Source organism: Diceros bicornis, chromosome 9 (assembly GCF_020826845.1).
Source record: "Diceros bicornis minor isolate mBicDic1 chromosome 9, mDicBic1.mat.cur, whole genome shotgun sequence".
In the NCBI taxonomy this organism is placed as follows: domain Eukaryota; kingdom Metazoa; phylum Chordata; class Mammalia; order Perissodactyla; family Rhinocerotidae; genus Diceros; species Diceros bicornis.
The window spans coordinates 23,020,137-23,034,879 of record NC_080748.1 but is presented as its reverse complement, the minus strand read 5'-3'; the positions used below and the strand labels follow the sequence as shown (position 1 = coordinate 23,034,879).

At 39.6% G+C, this 14,743-nt stretch overlaps 1 protein-coding gene; it reads right to left on the bottom strand.

Moving 5' to 3' along the window:
- Nucleotides 1-14,743, bottom strand: part of LOC131410145 (phosphatidylinositol 3,4,5-trisphosphate 3-phosphatase TPTE2-like) — a 239,512-nt gene that overhangs the window by 193,118 nt on the left and 31,651 nt on the right.

Sequence of the window (14,743 nt, the reverse complement as noted above, 5' to 3'; positions counted from 1 at the left end):
TCATCACAGCAAAGGAACTGTATCCTATTCGTTTTTTAGATGTATTCCTGACATCTTGCACATATTGGGCACTTAAAGGTTTATATAAAACGAAGAGAACATTTTGGAGCACTTGCAATATAATTACTGGGAACTAGTTTTATGTATCTCACAACCCTGTGAGATAAGTACTAGCAACCTAATTAACCAGATAGAGAAACCAAGATGTAAGTCACACATGAGGAAGTGTAGATTTGAACCAAGCATTTACTACCAATATCAAGGCTACTTGTACTATCAAGTGCTATGAAAATACATAGGAGGGTGGGTGAGTACCTTACTGCCTGAGGAAATCCAGAAAGGTTTTCTCAGTGACATTAAAGTCTTAAAGGATGGGCAAGAATTAACATCCTTTATAAAGGCACAAAGTGTGACAGAGTAGCATAGTAAAACAATCATATAACTGGATGGAGTTTGAATGAAGTTTGTAGTTCAAGTGAATCTAAAAAACAAGGGAAAGACATGATCACAAAAGACCCTCTAAGCCATGCTAAGGAGTTGGGCATTTGTTTTGTGGTCAAGAGTTTGGAAATTTATCAGAGAGCACTTTGCAAAAATCACTTGGGCTGCAGCATGGAGGCTGGATTGGAAGTAGTAAACTGGATGGTTATTGCAGAAATCCAAAAACGAAGAGGATAGATTTTTCATTATGAGAAGGGAATAGAAATGTACCTCTCCATTCCCTTTCCATAAAGGCCTGTGGTCTACACAGGATTTGCAAACATTGTTATATAATTGATTAACCTTATTTTAAGCCTTACCATGTGATTTGCCAAATGAGTTTAGTGTGTGCATTTATAAAATACAGTTAGTGTCACAGAATTTTAGAAAAGACTTTACTCCGAATCAAACTTAATGAGCCTTTGTTGTTTTTAAAGGTGATACAATGTTAGTAAACAGTGTCTAATTTGGATGAGTTAAAAGATTAAATATTTGAAAACACTGGCAAGTAAATTGGGAAGGATGATCAAAATTAAAGTATCCCCTTGGGGGCTGGACCTGTGGCGTAGCGGTTAAGTGCACGGGCTCCGCTGCTGGTGGCCCCGGGTTCGGATCCCGGGTGCGCACCAACACACCGCTTGTCAGGCCATGCTGTGGTGGCATCCCACATAAAGTGGAGGGAGATGGGCACGGATGTTAGCTCGGGGCCGGTCTTCCTCAGCAAAAAAAAAAAAAAAAAAAAAAAGGAGGATTGGCATGGATGGTAGCTCAGGGCTGATCTTCCTCACAAAAAAATAAATAAATAAATAAAAAGACAACTCTTTAAAAAAAAAATTTTTAAAGTATCCCCAAGGTCTTTGTACTCAGGAGGGGCATTATGATACTGACTTTTTAATTTACATTTAAAATTTAATTTATGCCTGGTAAAATTTCATGGTGAAAGGTAAAAGTCATCAGTGTTTATAACTCCTAATTGATAGAGAAGGAAAAGAATAAGAAAAAACATCTAGAAGGCACAGAAAAATGGAAGAAGTGAGAAGTGCACAGTAAGATGTTAGCAATACTTGCCTGTGTGTTAGTATGACAAACCTTGTAAGTGGAAAGGAAGCAGCAGGCTCAGAAAGCTTTCCAGGCTGGTTCTCCTGAACATACTCTTCCTAGAGAATAGAAAGAGAACACACTCCTCAGCTCATTCCTATGGACCAGTATAACCATGATACCAAAACTCAGACAAGAATAGTATGAGAAAGAACAAACGCAAGTCAACCTTACCCAAGATAATAGTAAAACATCATAAATAAAATAGCAACAAGAATAGAGCATTTATTCTTAAAAAATGATATAATCAAGTTGGGTTTATATCAGGAGTGTAAGAACAAAATAACATTAAGAAATCTAAAAGTGTAGTTCATCACATGGACAAATGGAGGAAAACCATTTTCTCAGTCTCTGTATAAAAAAAGTAAAATTCAGTCACCATAATGGTTAAAACACACACACTTAGCAAACTAGGAAAAGAAGGAAACTTTATCAGGTAAAGGAAATCTATAAAAGTATAGCACACATTATTCTTAATTATGAAGTGTGAGGAATATGCCTTTAGAATCAGAGAGTGATCAAGTAAAATGTAATTCAGCGTTGTACCTGACATCCTAGCTAGTTCAGTAAGGTACAAAAAAGAAGTAAAAGGTGTAATGATTGGAAAGGAAGATATAAAGCTTAGCAAGATACATTTTACAGATTTACAGATATACTCAAAAGTCAGTTGCATTTTCAAATATGAGCAACAGGAGAAAACGATTCAAAAAAAGAAAATACTAGACAATGGAATACTATTTGGCACTAAAAAGAAATAAGATATCAAGCCATGAAAAGACATTATGGGACCTTAAATGCATATTACTAAGTGAAAGAAACCAATCTTAAAAGGCTTCCTGTGTGATTCCAAGTATATGACACACTGGAAGAGGCAAAAATATGGACACAGTGAAAAAAATCAGTGGTTGCCAGGGTTGAGGGGAGGGGCAGGGAAAGGTAAATAGAGTGCAGAGGATTTTTAGGGCAGTGAAAATACTCTGTATGATAGTATAATGATGGATACATGATGTTATACATTTGTCCAAACCCATAGAATGTACAACACCAAGAGTGAACCCTATTGACTTTGAATGATTATAATGCATCAGTGTAGGTTCATCAATTGTAATAAATGTACCACTCTTGGTGGGCAATGTTGATAATGGGGGAGGATGTGCATGAGTCGGGGCAGGAGAGATGGAAATCTCTGTACCTTCCTCTCAATTTTGTTGTGAACGTAAAACTGCTCTAAAGAAATAAAGTCCTTGGAAGCAACCTAAGTGCCCATCAAGGGACGAATGGATAAAGAAGATGTGGTATATATACACAATGGAATACTACTCAGCCATAAGAAACGATGAAATCCAGCCATTTGTGACAACATGGATGGACATTGAGGGTATTATGCAAAGTGAAATAAGTCGGAGAAGGTCAAATACCACATGATCTCACTCATAAGTAGAAGATAAAAACAAGAAAGAGAGACAGAGATTGGATTGGTGGTTACCAGAGGGGGAGAGGGGAGGGAGGAGGGCGAAAGGGATGATTAGGCACATGTGTGTGGTGATGGATTGTAATTAGTATTTGGGTGGTGAATGTGATGTAATCAATGCAGAAATAGAAGTATAATGATGTATGCCTGAAATGTATACAATGTTACAAACCAATGTTACTACAATAAAAAATTTAATTAAAAATTAAAAAAACAATAAAGTTTTTCAAAATCATCCCATTTGCCAACAGCATGGATGGACCTGCAGGGTATTGTGTTAAGTGAAATAAGCCAGAAGGAGAAAGACATACACTGTATGACTTCACCCCTACGTGGAATATAAACTAAGACACAGACAGAGAGAACAGTTTGGTGGTTACTGGGAGAAGGGAGTTGGAGGGTGGGCACAAGGGGTGAAGGGGCACATTTATGTGGTGACTGACAAATAATAATGTACAACTGGAATCTCACAATGTTATAAACTATTATGACATCAATAGAAAAATTATTAGAAAAAATAGAAATAGCAACAGAAAAAAAAGTCTTTAAAAAAAGAAGAAAACAGTAACATGTTACCTAGGAATAAATCCAACAAAAAAATAAGCAACTTTATGGAGAAATTTTTTTTTTAACTTGATGAGAATCATTAAAGAAAACCTGTTTAAATGGAGGACACACAATGGTCACGGTTACAAATAACAGATACTTGAGGATGTCCAGTCAATCTCTGAATTCAATGCAATTCCAATCAAAATCCCAACAGTTTTCAATGTTTTCTAAGCTTATTCTAAAATTTATATGGAAGAGCAAAGGACGAAGAATAGCCAAAACACTTCTGAAGACAATGAACAAATAACCTGCACTATCAAATACCAAGACTTATTATACAGCCATAGAAACTGAGACAATGCAGTATTAATTGGGGATAACAAACTGATAGTGGAGCATTATGGAGAGCCCATGAACACCCACTCATATGGAAACAATTTATAACACATCAGTTAAGGTGTTGGACTATTATAAGCTGCTGTGATAATTGGTTATTTATATGGAAGAAAATTTAAATGAATCCCTACACTACACCATGCACAAAAAGCAACTCTAGGTGAATTAAAGACTTAATTCAAAAGAATAACTCTGAAAGCTTTCCAAGAAGATACAAGAGAGTGTCTTCAAGACCTTAGAAAGGGAAGGATTTTTAAACAAGGCACATCAAACACTAAATACATTAAAGCTTCATGTATTTATATCAAAGGCATCATAAAAAAGGTAAGATAAACCACCACTAGGAGAATATACCTGCCACTCGTGTAACTGTTACATATCAGTGTATATAAGTATATAGAAAGTATTTGTACATATCATGTATATATAAGTATATACGAAGACTACCCCTAAATCAGTAAGAAAAAGGCAAAAAAATTTAAAAAGAGCAAAAGACACGTACAATTCACAGAGAAGAAAACATGAGTTGTAAATAGCCATATGAAAATTGTTCAGCCTCGTTAAAATTCAGGGAAATAGAAATTCAGATTATGATGAAATACTATTTTACACCCACTAAGTTGTCAAGTATCAAAAGTGCTAACAATATCAAGTGGTATCAATGATGTGTAACAAGAGGAAAACTTGTACACTGCTAGTAGAAGATTAAGTTGATAAGAACAAACCACTTTGGAAAACAGTTTTGCAAAATGGTGTACGACAGTTTTGTAAAGTTGAACATAATTCTAGCAATTCCATTTCTGGATGTGTATACCTTGATTTTAGGGCCTAGAGAAATTCTTGCATATATATATGTACCAGGAGACATGTACAAAAATATTCATGGTAGCATTATTTGTAATAACAAAAACTTGAAAATATTCCAAATAAGTGAACTGTGGCCTATTTACACTATCATGTGTTAAGTAGACTGAAAAAGAACAAACAATAGCTTCATGCAGCAATGTAGATGAACCTTAAAAACATAATATGGAGCCATAAAAGCAATCCAGGAGACTACATGAGTATTTTTACATAAGTCAAAAGCAAATAAAGCTAAATAATATATTGTTCAGAGATATATACATGTATGATTAAAAAACTGTTTTAAAAGCAAAGAAAATAATCGACACAATTATGCATTGTGGTTATGGGGAGATGGAGATGAGACTTGGGGAAGAATACTCAAATAGCTTCATCGGTGTTGGTCATGTTCTAGTTCGAAGGTTGGGTAGTATGTTCATCATTGTTCCTTTTACTCAATAAATACACACATATGCACACATTATACATATACATACATACATTGTATATATTATGTCATGTGTATCATCAAAATTTCCATAATAAAAATGTCTATTCAATAGAATGCTTTCTAATGGATAGAATATTAAATTGGAGGGAGGGGCATTCAGGTAGAGCTGTTTAGTCAGCTGATAGTTGAAAACATTCTGGGGGCCGGCCGGGTGGCACAGCAGTTAAGTTCATGCGCTCTGCTGCGGCAACCTGGGGTTCGCAGGTTCTGATCCTGGGCATGGACCAACGCACCGCTTGTCAAGCCATGCTGTGGCACAGTCCCATATAAAGTAGAGGAAGGTGGGCATGGATGCTAGCCCAGGGCCAGTCTTCCTCAGCAAAAAGAGGAGGATTGGCATCGGATGTTAGCTCAGGGCTAATCTTCCTCACACACACACAAAAATATTATTTTGGGGGCCAGCCCCATGGCATAGCAGCTAAGTGCACGTGCTCCGCTGCTGTAGCCCAGGTTCGGATCCCGGGCATGCACTGACACACCGCTTGTCAGGCCATGCTGTGGCGGCGTCCCATATAAAGTTGAGAAAGATGGGCACAGGTGTTAGCTCAGGGCCAATCTTCCTCAGCAAAAAGAGGAGGATTGGCACAGATGTTAGCTCAAGGCTGATCTTCCTCACACACACACACATACACACACACACTAAATAAATAAATATTAAAAAAATATATATATATTATTCTGGAAAGAGGTCTAGGCCAGATGTACAGTTTGGAAAGTTATCACTATAAATATCCTTACAGCTCTATGGACTGGATTTGTTCTTTAAAGATGTGGATACTCAAGAATCAGATAAACGACAATGAATAAGATAGATGGATGATGGATATTGGTGAAAAGTTAATGAAATCAGAGAGTTTAGCCATTTAAAGAAAAGGGAACATTTTCCCAAGGGAGTAGCAAATGTCCTGTAACATACGTGTGCATCTTAGCAAGAAGTGATGATGGGTGACGTCTGGCGGAAGAATGTTTCTGAAACCAGGAGCTTGGGAAAGGAGAAAGGTCCAAGGCTACAATGGATTATCTCAAGAAGCATTTGTGCTCTAAGATGAACATTCAGGGAAAATCAAATATACATATTTAGGGACATCTTGTATATACGTCAAGAGTGGGAATAGAGACAGGGCTTTTAAAAACATAGCTGTCCTGGTGAAGGGGAAGTCAAGATGGCAGCGTAGGCAGACTCTGAACTCGCCTCCTCCCGTGGACACAGCCAGTTTACAACTACTCATGGAAAGGTTACCCCTGAGACGGGACTGAAAACTGGATAAGAGGAACTCCTGCAACAACGGACAATCCTAACTGAGGTGGAAGAGGCAGAGACTCCCTTCTGGAGAGGAAAAACACCACCTTCACAAGCCTCAGCACCTCACGGCCGCCGGGAGAAGCCCACAGGTCTGCACCCCTCCCTGGAGGAGCGGGGCCCTGAGCCGGGGTGCGCCCCCACTGTGGGCATTTTGGGGACCCACCACAATCGAGACGAGTGGCATAATATCTGACTTTGCCTGCTACTAAAATATTGGGGAGTACCCCCAGAAAAGCTGGTTCACAAAGACATTAAAACCGGCTCTTAAAGGGCCCCCACGCAAACTCACCCATTTCAGAAAGCATCCTAAAATCACCAGAAAGAAAAGTGCATAGTGCTTTGGTGAAAAGAGACTCACCTAATAGGCCCTGAGTGCATCTCGGTGAGAGGTGGGACCTCTCCAGGGACTGGGACGTTGGCAGCGGCCGTTGTTGTGGCCTGGTGTGGGCATGCTGACACAGATGCCATTGGAGTTTTCCCTGAGGCCTGCTAGCCCAGGGTCTGCCCCACCTGCTAGAGCACCCATTTAATCCAGCTCAGCCAGGGCCGGCAGCCCACCCTAGAGACTGGCCCCACCCAATAAGAAGCCCTCAGGCAACTTGTGGGCCTGCATAGATTAGTGACTGGATTCTCTGCAGCCTGGCAACTGAGCCCACTTCAGAGGGGCAGGGTGAGCACAAGGAGCGGGTGGAGAGTGTGGGGCAGTGGTGGAGTGTTTAGGGCTCCCGCCGTGGAGAGACTGGGTCTGCTTCAGGAGGTCGGGGCACGCACACGGGGCAGGACTGTGTTGACTGTGTGTGGACCTGTGGGCAGCGGGGCTTGTCAGCTGCTTGTGCTTCTCAAAGACCCACATAGGGGGTTTTCCCCACCTTCCAAAGCCTGAAACAATTGGGTGCTCCCGTGCCTGAGGCCAGCCCCATCCAGCTGCAATCCTCAGACACCTGACAAGAGACCCAAAGGCTGGAGGCTTATAGCAATTGTAAGGCCCTGAGCCTAACAACCTGCCACGCTGGGGGCCTACTCACTTAAAAGAAATACTGCAACACAAATGTGCTATTAGAACTTGCAGCCAACTGTGCTGGGCTCCCCACACCTGATAAAGAGACTGAAGGGCCCACAACAACTACAAGCAGCTGAGCATTACAGCAGCTGGCCAGGAGCATAACTTGGCCTCCCTGGGCACCCACAGGGAGAGCAAATAGGCCACAACAGAAGGACACACGTAGCCCACATAGGGGTCACCCCTGGAACATTGAGAACTAAGGGAAGCACACTGCAGGCCTCCTAAGCCATCACTTACATAAGGTCATCTATCCAAGAGCAGGAGACGTAGCTGACCTACCTAATACGTAGACACAAGCACAGGGAAAGAGGCAAAATGAGGAGGCAAAGGAATACATTCCAAGTAAGAGAACAGGACAAAACCCCAGAAAAGGAACTAAGTGAAACAGAAATGAGCAACCTACCCGACAGAGAGTTCAAACTAAGAGTGTTAAGGATGCTCACTGATCTGGGGAGAAGAATAGATGAACTCAGTGAGAATGTCAACAAAGAAATGGAAGATATAAAAAAGAACCATCAGAAATGAAGAATACAATGCTGGAAATGAAAAATTCACTAGAGGGACTCAAAAGCAGAGTAGAGGATACAGAAGAATGGATCTGTGAGCTGGACGCAAGACTAGAAGAAATTACCCAAGCTGAACAGGTAAAAGAGAAAAGAATTAAAAAGAGTGAGGACAGTCTAAGGGACCTCAGGGACAACATCAAGCGCACTAACATCCGTGTTATAGGTGTCCCAGAAGGAGAAGAGCGAGACAAAGGGACAGAGAATCTATTTCAGGAAATAATAGATGAAAACTTTCGTAACCTAAGGAAGGAAACAGACATCCAGGTGCAGGAAGCACAGAGAGCCCCAAACAAGATAAACCCAAAGAGGCCCACACCAAGACACATCATAATCAAAATGTCCGGAATTAAAGATAAAGAGAGAATCCTAAAAGCCACAAGAGAACGTCAAGTTACATACAAAAGAAACCCCATAAGGCTATCAGCTGACTTCTCAGCAGAAACCTTACAGGCTAGAAGAGAGTGGCATATCAATTTAAAGTGCTAAAAGGAAAAACCTTACAGCCGAGCATACTCTAGCCGGCAAGGTTATCATTCAAAATGAAAGGAGAGATCAAAAATTTCCCGGACAAGCAAAAATTAAAGGAGTTTGTCACCAAGAAACCAGTGCTACAAGAAATGTTAAAGGGACTGATTTAAGGGGAAAAGAGAAGACCACAAATAGGAAAAATTATCTATTTCCATGATAAGAGGGTAATGGATACAAATGCACAAAAAAGAGGTTAGATATGATATCAAAAACATAAAAGGAGGGAGAAGGGGAGTTAAAGAATAGAGCTTTCAGACAGAGGTCAAATTAAAGAGACCATCAATTCTGTATAGAAGAAGAAAGGAACAGAGAAAGACTACTAAAACACTGAGAAAAAAAAAAAGTTAAAAAATGGCAGTAAGTACATACTTATCAATAGCTACTTTAACGTCAATGGACTAAATGCTCCAATTAAAAGGCCTAGGGTGGCTGATTGGATAAAACAACAAGACCCATATATATGCTGCATAAAAGAGACACACTTCAGACCTAAAGACACTCACAAACTGAAAGTGAAGGGATGGAAAAAGATACTCCATGCAAATGGCAATGAAAAGAAAGCTGGGGTAGCAGTACTCAGATCAGACAAAATAGACTTTAAAACAAACGCTGTAGGGCCGGCCCCGTGGCTTAGCGGTTAAGTGCACGCGCTCCGCTGCTGGCGGCCCAGGTTCGGATCCCAGGCGCGCACCGACGCACCGCTTCTCCGGCCATGCTGAGGCCGCGTCCCACATACAGCAACTAGAAGGATGTGCAGCTATGACGTACAGCTATCTACTGGGGCTTTGGGGGGAAAAAATAAATAAATAAAATATTAAAAAAAAAAAACAAACGCTGTAAAAAGAGACAAAGAGGGGCATTACATAACGATCAAGGGAACAATCCAACAAGAGGATATAACACTTGTAAATATCTACGCACTCAATGCAGGTGCACCTAAATATATAAAGCAATTATTAACAGACATAAAAACAGAAATAGACAGTAACAAAATAATAGTAGGGGACTTTAACACTCCACTTACACCAACGGATAGATCATCCAAACAGAAGATCAATAAGGAAACATTGGCCTTAAATGACACCCGAACAGAGGGACCTAGTAGATATATACAGAGCACTCCGTCCAAAAACTGAAGAATACACATTCTTCTCAAATGCACATGGAACATTCTCCAGGATTGATCACGTATTAGGCCACAAAACAAGAATCCATAAATTTAAGAAGATTGAAATAATACCAAGCATATTTTCTGACCACAACGGTATGAAACTAGAAATCAACGATAGGAAGAAAATCAGAAAAGCCACGAATACATGGAGATTAAACAAAATGCTACTGAACAATGACTGGATCAACGAAGAAATCAAAGAAGAAATCAAAAAATACCTGGAGACAAATGAAAATGAAAATACGACATGCCAGAATTTATGGGATACAGCAAAAGCGGTTCTAAGAAAGAAGTTTATAGCAATACAGGCCTATCTCAACAAACAAGAAAAATCTCAAATAAACAATCTAACAATGCACCTAATGGAACTGGAAAAAGAAGAACAAACAAAGCCAAAATCAGTAGAAGAAGGGAAATAATAAATATCAGAGCAGAAATAAATGAAATAGAGGCAAAAAAAAAAACAATAGAAAAAATTAATAAAACCAAGAGTTGGTTCTTTGAAAAGATCAACAAAATTGACAAACCTTTAGCTAGACTCACCAAGAAAAAAAGAGAGAAGGCACAAATAAGTAAAATCAGAAATGAAAGAGGAGAGATTACAACAGACACCTCAGAAATACAAAAGATTATAAGAGACTACTGTGAAAAGCTATATGCCAACAAATTCGACAATCTGGAAGAAATGGATAAATTCTTAGACTCATACAACCTTCCAAAACTGGATCAAGAAGAAATAGAGAATTTGAATAGACCAATTACCAGCAAGGAGATCGAAACAGTAATCAAAAACCTCCCCCAAAATAATAGTCCAGGGCCAGATGACTTCACTGGTGAATTCTACCAAACATTCAAAAAAGACTTAATACCTATCCTTCTCAAACTCTTCCAAAAAATTGAGGAGGGGGGGAAGCTCCCTAACTCATTCTACGAAGCCGACATTACCCTGATACCAAAACCAGACAAAGACAACACAAAAGAAGAAAATTACAGGCCAATATCACTGATGAACCTTGATGCAAAAATCCTCAACAAAATACTAGCAAATCGCATACAACAATATTTTAAAAAGATTATACACCATGATCAAGTGGGATTTATTCCAGGTATGCAGGGATGGTTCAACATTCGCAAATCAATCAACGTGATACACCACATTAATAAAATGAAGAGTAAAAATCACATGATCATCTCAATAGATGCAGAGAAAGCATTTGACAAGATACAGCATCCATTTATGATAAAAACTCTGAATAAAATGGGGATAGAAGGAAAGTACCTCAACATAATAAAGAGAATAATGAGAATAATAATGAGAAACCCACAGCTAATATCATCCTCAAAGCTGAAAAACTTAAAGCTATCCCTCTAAGAACAGGAACCAGACAAGGATGCCCACTGTCACTGCTCCTATTTAACATAGTACTGGAAGTCCTAGCCAGAGCAATCAGGCAAGAAAAAGAAATAAAAGGGATCCAAATTGGAAAGGAAGAAGTGAAACTGTCACTATTTGCAGATAACATGATTTTATATATAGAAAACCCTAAAGAATCCACCAGAAAACTTTTAGAAGTAATAAAAGAATATGGTAAAGTTGCAGGATACAAAATCAACATACAAAAATCAGTTGCATTTCTGTACACTAACAACGAAGCAGCAGAAAGAGAAATTAAGAATACCATCCCATTTACAATTGCAACAAAAAGAATAAAATACCTAGGAATAAACTTAACCAAAGAGGTGAAAGAGCTGTACATGGAAAACTATAAAACATTGCTGAAAGAAATCGAAGAAGACACAAAGAAATGGAAAGATATTCTGTGCTCTTGGATTGGAAGAATTAACATAGTTAAGATGTCCATACTTCCTAAAGCAATCTATAGATTCAATGCAATCCCTATCAAAGTTCCAACAACATTTTTCACAGAAATAGAACAAAGAATCCTAAACTTTATATGGAACAACAAAAGACCCCGAATAGGCAAAGGAATCCTGAGAAAAAAGAACAAACCTGGAGGTATCACACTCCCTGATTTCAAAATATACTGCAAAGCTATAGTAACCAAAACAGCATAGTACTGGCACAAAAACAGACACACAGATCAATGGAATAGAATCGAAAGCCCAGAAATAAACCCACACATCTATGGACAGCTAATCTTTGACAAAGGAGCCAAGAACATACAATGGAGAAAAGAAAGTCTCTTCAACAAATGGTGTTGGGAAAACTGGACAGCCACAGGCAAAAAAATGAAAGTAGACCCTTACCTTACACCATACACAAAAATTAACTCCAAATGGATTAAAGACTTGAATGTAAGACCTGAAACTATGAAACTTCTGGAAGAAAACATAGGCAGTACGCTCTTCGACATCGGTCTTAGCAACATATTTTCAAGCACCATGTCTGACCAGGCAAGAGAAACAATAGAAAAAATAAACAAATGGGACTACATCAAACTAAAAAGCTTCTGCACAGCAAAGGAAACCATCAACAAAACGAAAAGACAACTTAACAATTGGGAGAAGATATTTGCAAACCATACATCTGATAAGGGCTTAACCTCCAAAATATATAAAGAACTCATGCATCTCAACAACAAAAAAACTACCAACTCAATTGAAAAATGGGCAAAAGACCTGAACAGACATTTCTCCAAAGAAGATATACAGATAGCCAACAGACACGTGAAAAGATGTTCAAAATCATTAACTATCAGGGAAGTGCAAATCAAAACTACAATGAGATATCACCTCACGCCCGTCAGAATGGCTATAATTAACAAGACAGCAAACAACATGTGTTGGAGAGGATGTGGAGAGAAGGGAACTCTCATACACTGCTGGTGGGAGTGCAAACTGGTGCAGCCATTATGGAAAACAGTATGGAGATTCCTCAAAAAATCAAGGATAGAACTACCATATGATCCAGCTATTCCACTGCTGGGTATTTATCCAAAGGACTTGAAAACTCCAATGCGTAAAGATACATGCACCCCTGTGTTCACTGCAGCGTTATTCACAATAGCCAACACTCGGAAGCAACCTAAGTGCCCATCGAGCGACGAATGGATAAAGAAGATGTGGTATATATACACAATGGAATACTACTCAGCCATAAGAAACGATCAAATCCAGTCATTTGTGACAACATGGATGGACATTGAGGGTATAATGCAAAGTGATAGAAGTCAGAGGGAGAAGGTCAAATACCGTATGATTTCCTTCATTAGGTAGTAGATAATAACAACAATAGACAGACACATGGAGACAGAGATTGGATTGGTGGTTGCGGGGGGCTGGGGGGAGGGAGGATGGGGAGGGGGATGATTTGGCACGTGTGTGGTGATGGGTTGTAATTAGTATTTAGGTGGTGAACATGGTGTGGTCTGTGCAGAAGTAGAAGTATAATGATGTACACCTGAAATTTATACAATGTTATAAACCAATGTTACTGCAATAAACAAACAAACAAAATAATAAAAAAAAATAAAAACATAGCTGTCCTCACTTCAAGACTTTCCCTATTTCCGGAATTGATAGAATGAAAGTGTAGAAACACAGAAAAATCTTCATTGGGAGTGCATTCCAGCAATTCTCCATCTGCTTTATTCCCCCATCCTCACTCCCCTAATGGTGGAGGGGAGAAAATTCCATAAATGTGGCCCACAGATGATGAGAATTCATCATTTGATCCTGATGGTTTATATTTTAGACAAAGGAGGAGGAAATATTGAAAATGGGCTCGTGTTTCATTTGTTTCCTGAGGCCCCCCTGGTTAGGAGCTCGGCTTGTCAGCTTGTCATAGGTGTTCCTTGAGTGTTGAAATCACTCTTGCTTTCTAGGCTGAGCTATTTGGAACATTTTGCAGGAAGAAGAAAAACAGTTGATTAGTCATCTTCCAAGGGGATGTATTTGTTACAAATGCTCTGGAGGCTCTTTCCAGCTGCCACCAGGGAACAATTATTGTTACTGTTGTTTTGAACCTTGTGGCCCCAACTAGGTGCCTCCAGAAACTCAAAGGTGGGTTTGGAAGCAATTAACTGTTTTTGCAAGTTGTTTCTTTTCCTTTTGTGTGTTAAGGAGATGTAACCACCAGCCATCCTGAAACTGACCAAGCCTCACCACAAGAGCTATGCCCATGACCTTTGCCTGATTTTCAATGCAAAGATCTCTCCAGGAGGAGCTTAGGCCTCATTATGTGGAAGCATGTTCTCAAGCTGAGCCTGTGCAAGCTAATACTTGCCTCTGCCTTTTGAATATTCATTCCCCAACCAAAATAAAAGTTCCTGCTTCCCTTTGTTCGGGGACACCATGACTTTGGAAATGATTCCTCATGGTCTCCTATTTGCTGCAAACACACTGTACTTTGTGAGACAACTTCCACTGGTGTAGAGTCATTTAACTCACCAGGAGGCGAGCCCACTTGGTTCGGTAACACTTGCACCTCCGTGACTGGTGGTGCTCCCATAAGTGGTATTTGGCCAATATTAAGCGGAACTGTATTTAGAAATTAGCTAAACTAGTACTTCCAAAACACTTTGCTGCATGACTCTGGAGGGTCATCCAATTCAGAGGGAAGTGGGCTTCCTGTTCCAGGCAAAGATGGTCTATGGCCTAGTCGCAAGAAATGAGGGAAACAGGAAGTTTTCCTGTTGCTTTTTCCATGAGAGGTTAGTCCCAAAGTGATGATGACATGGGTCAAGTAGAGACCAGGAAGAAACAGAATGGAATCTATGGATTGACAGTATGGGACCAGGAACA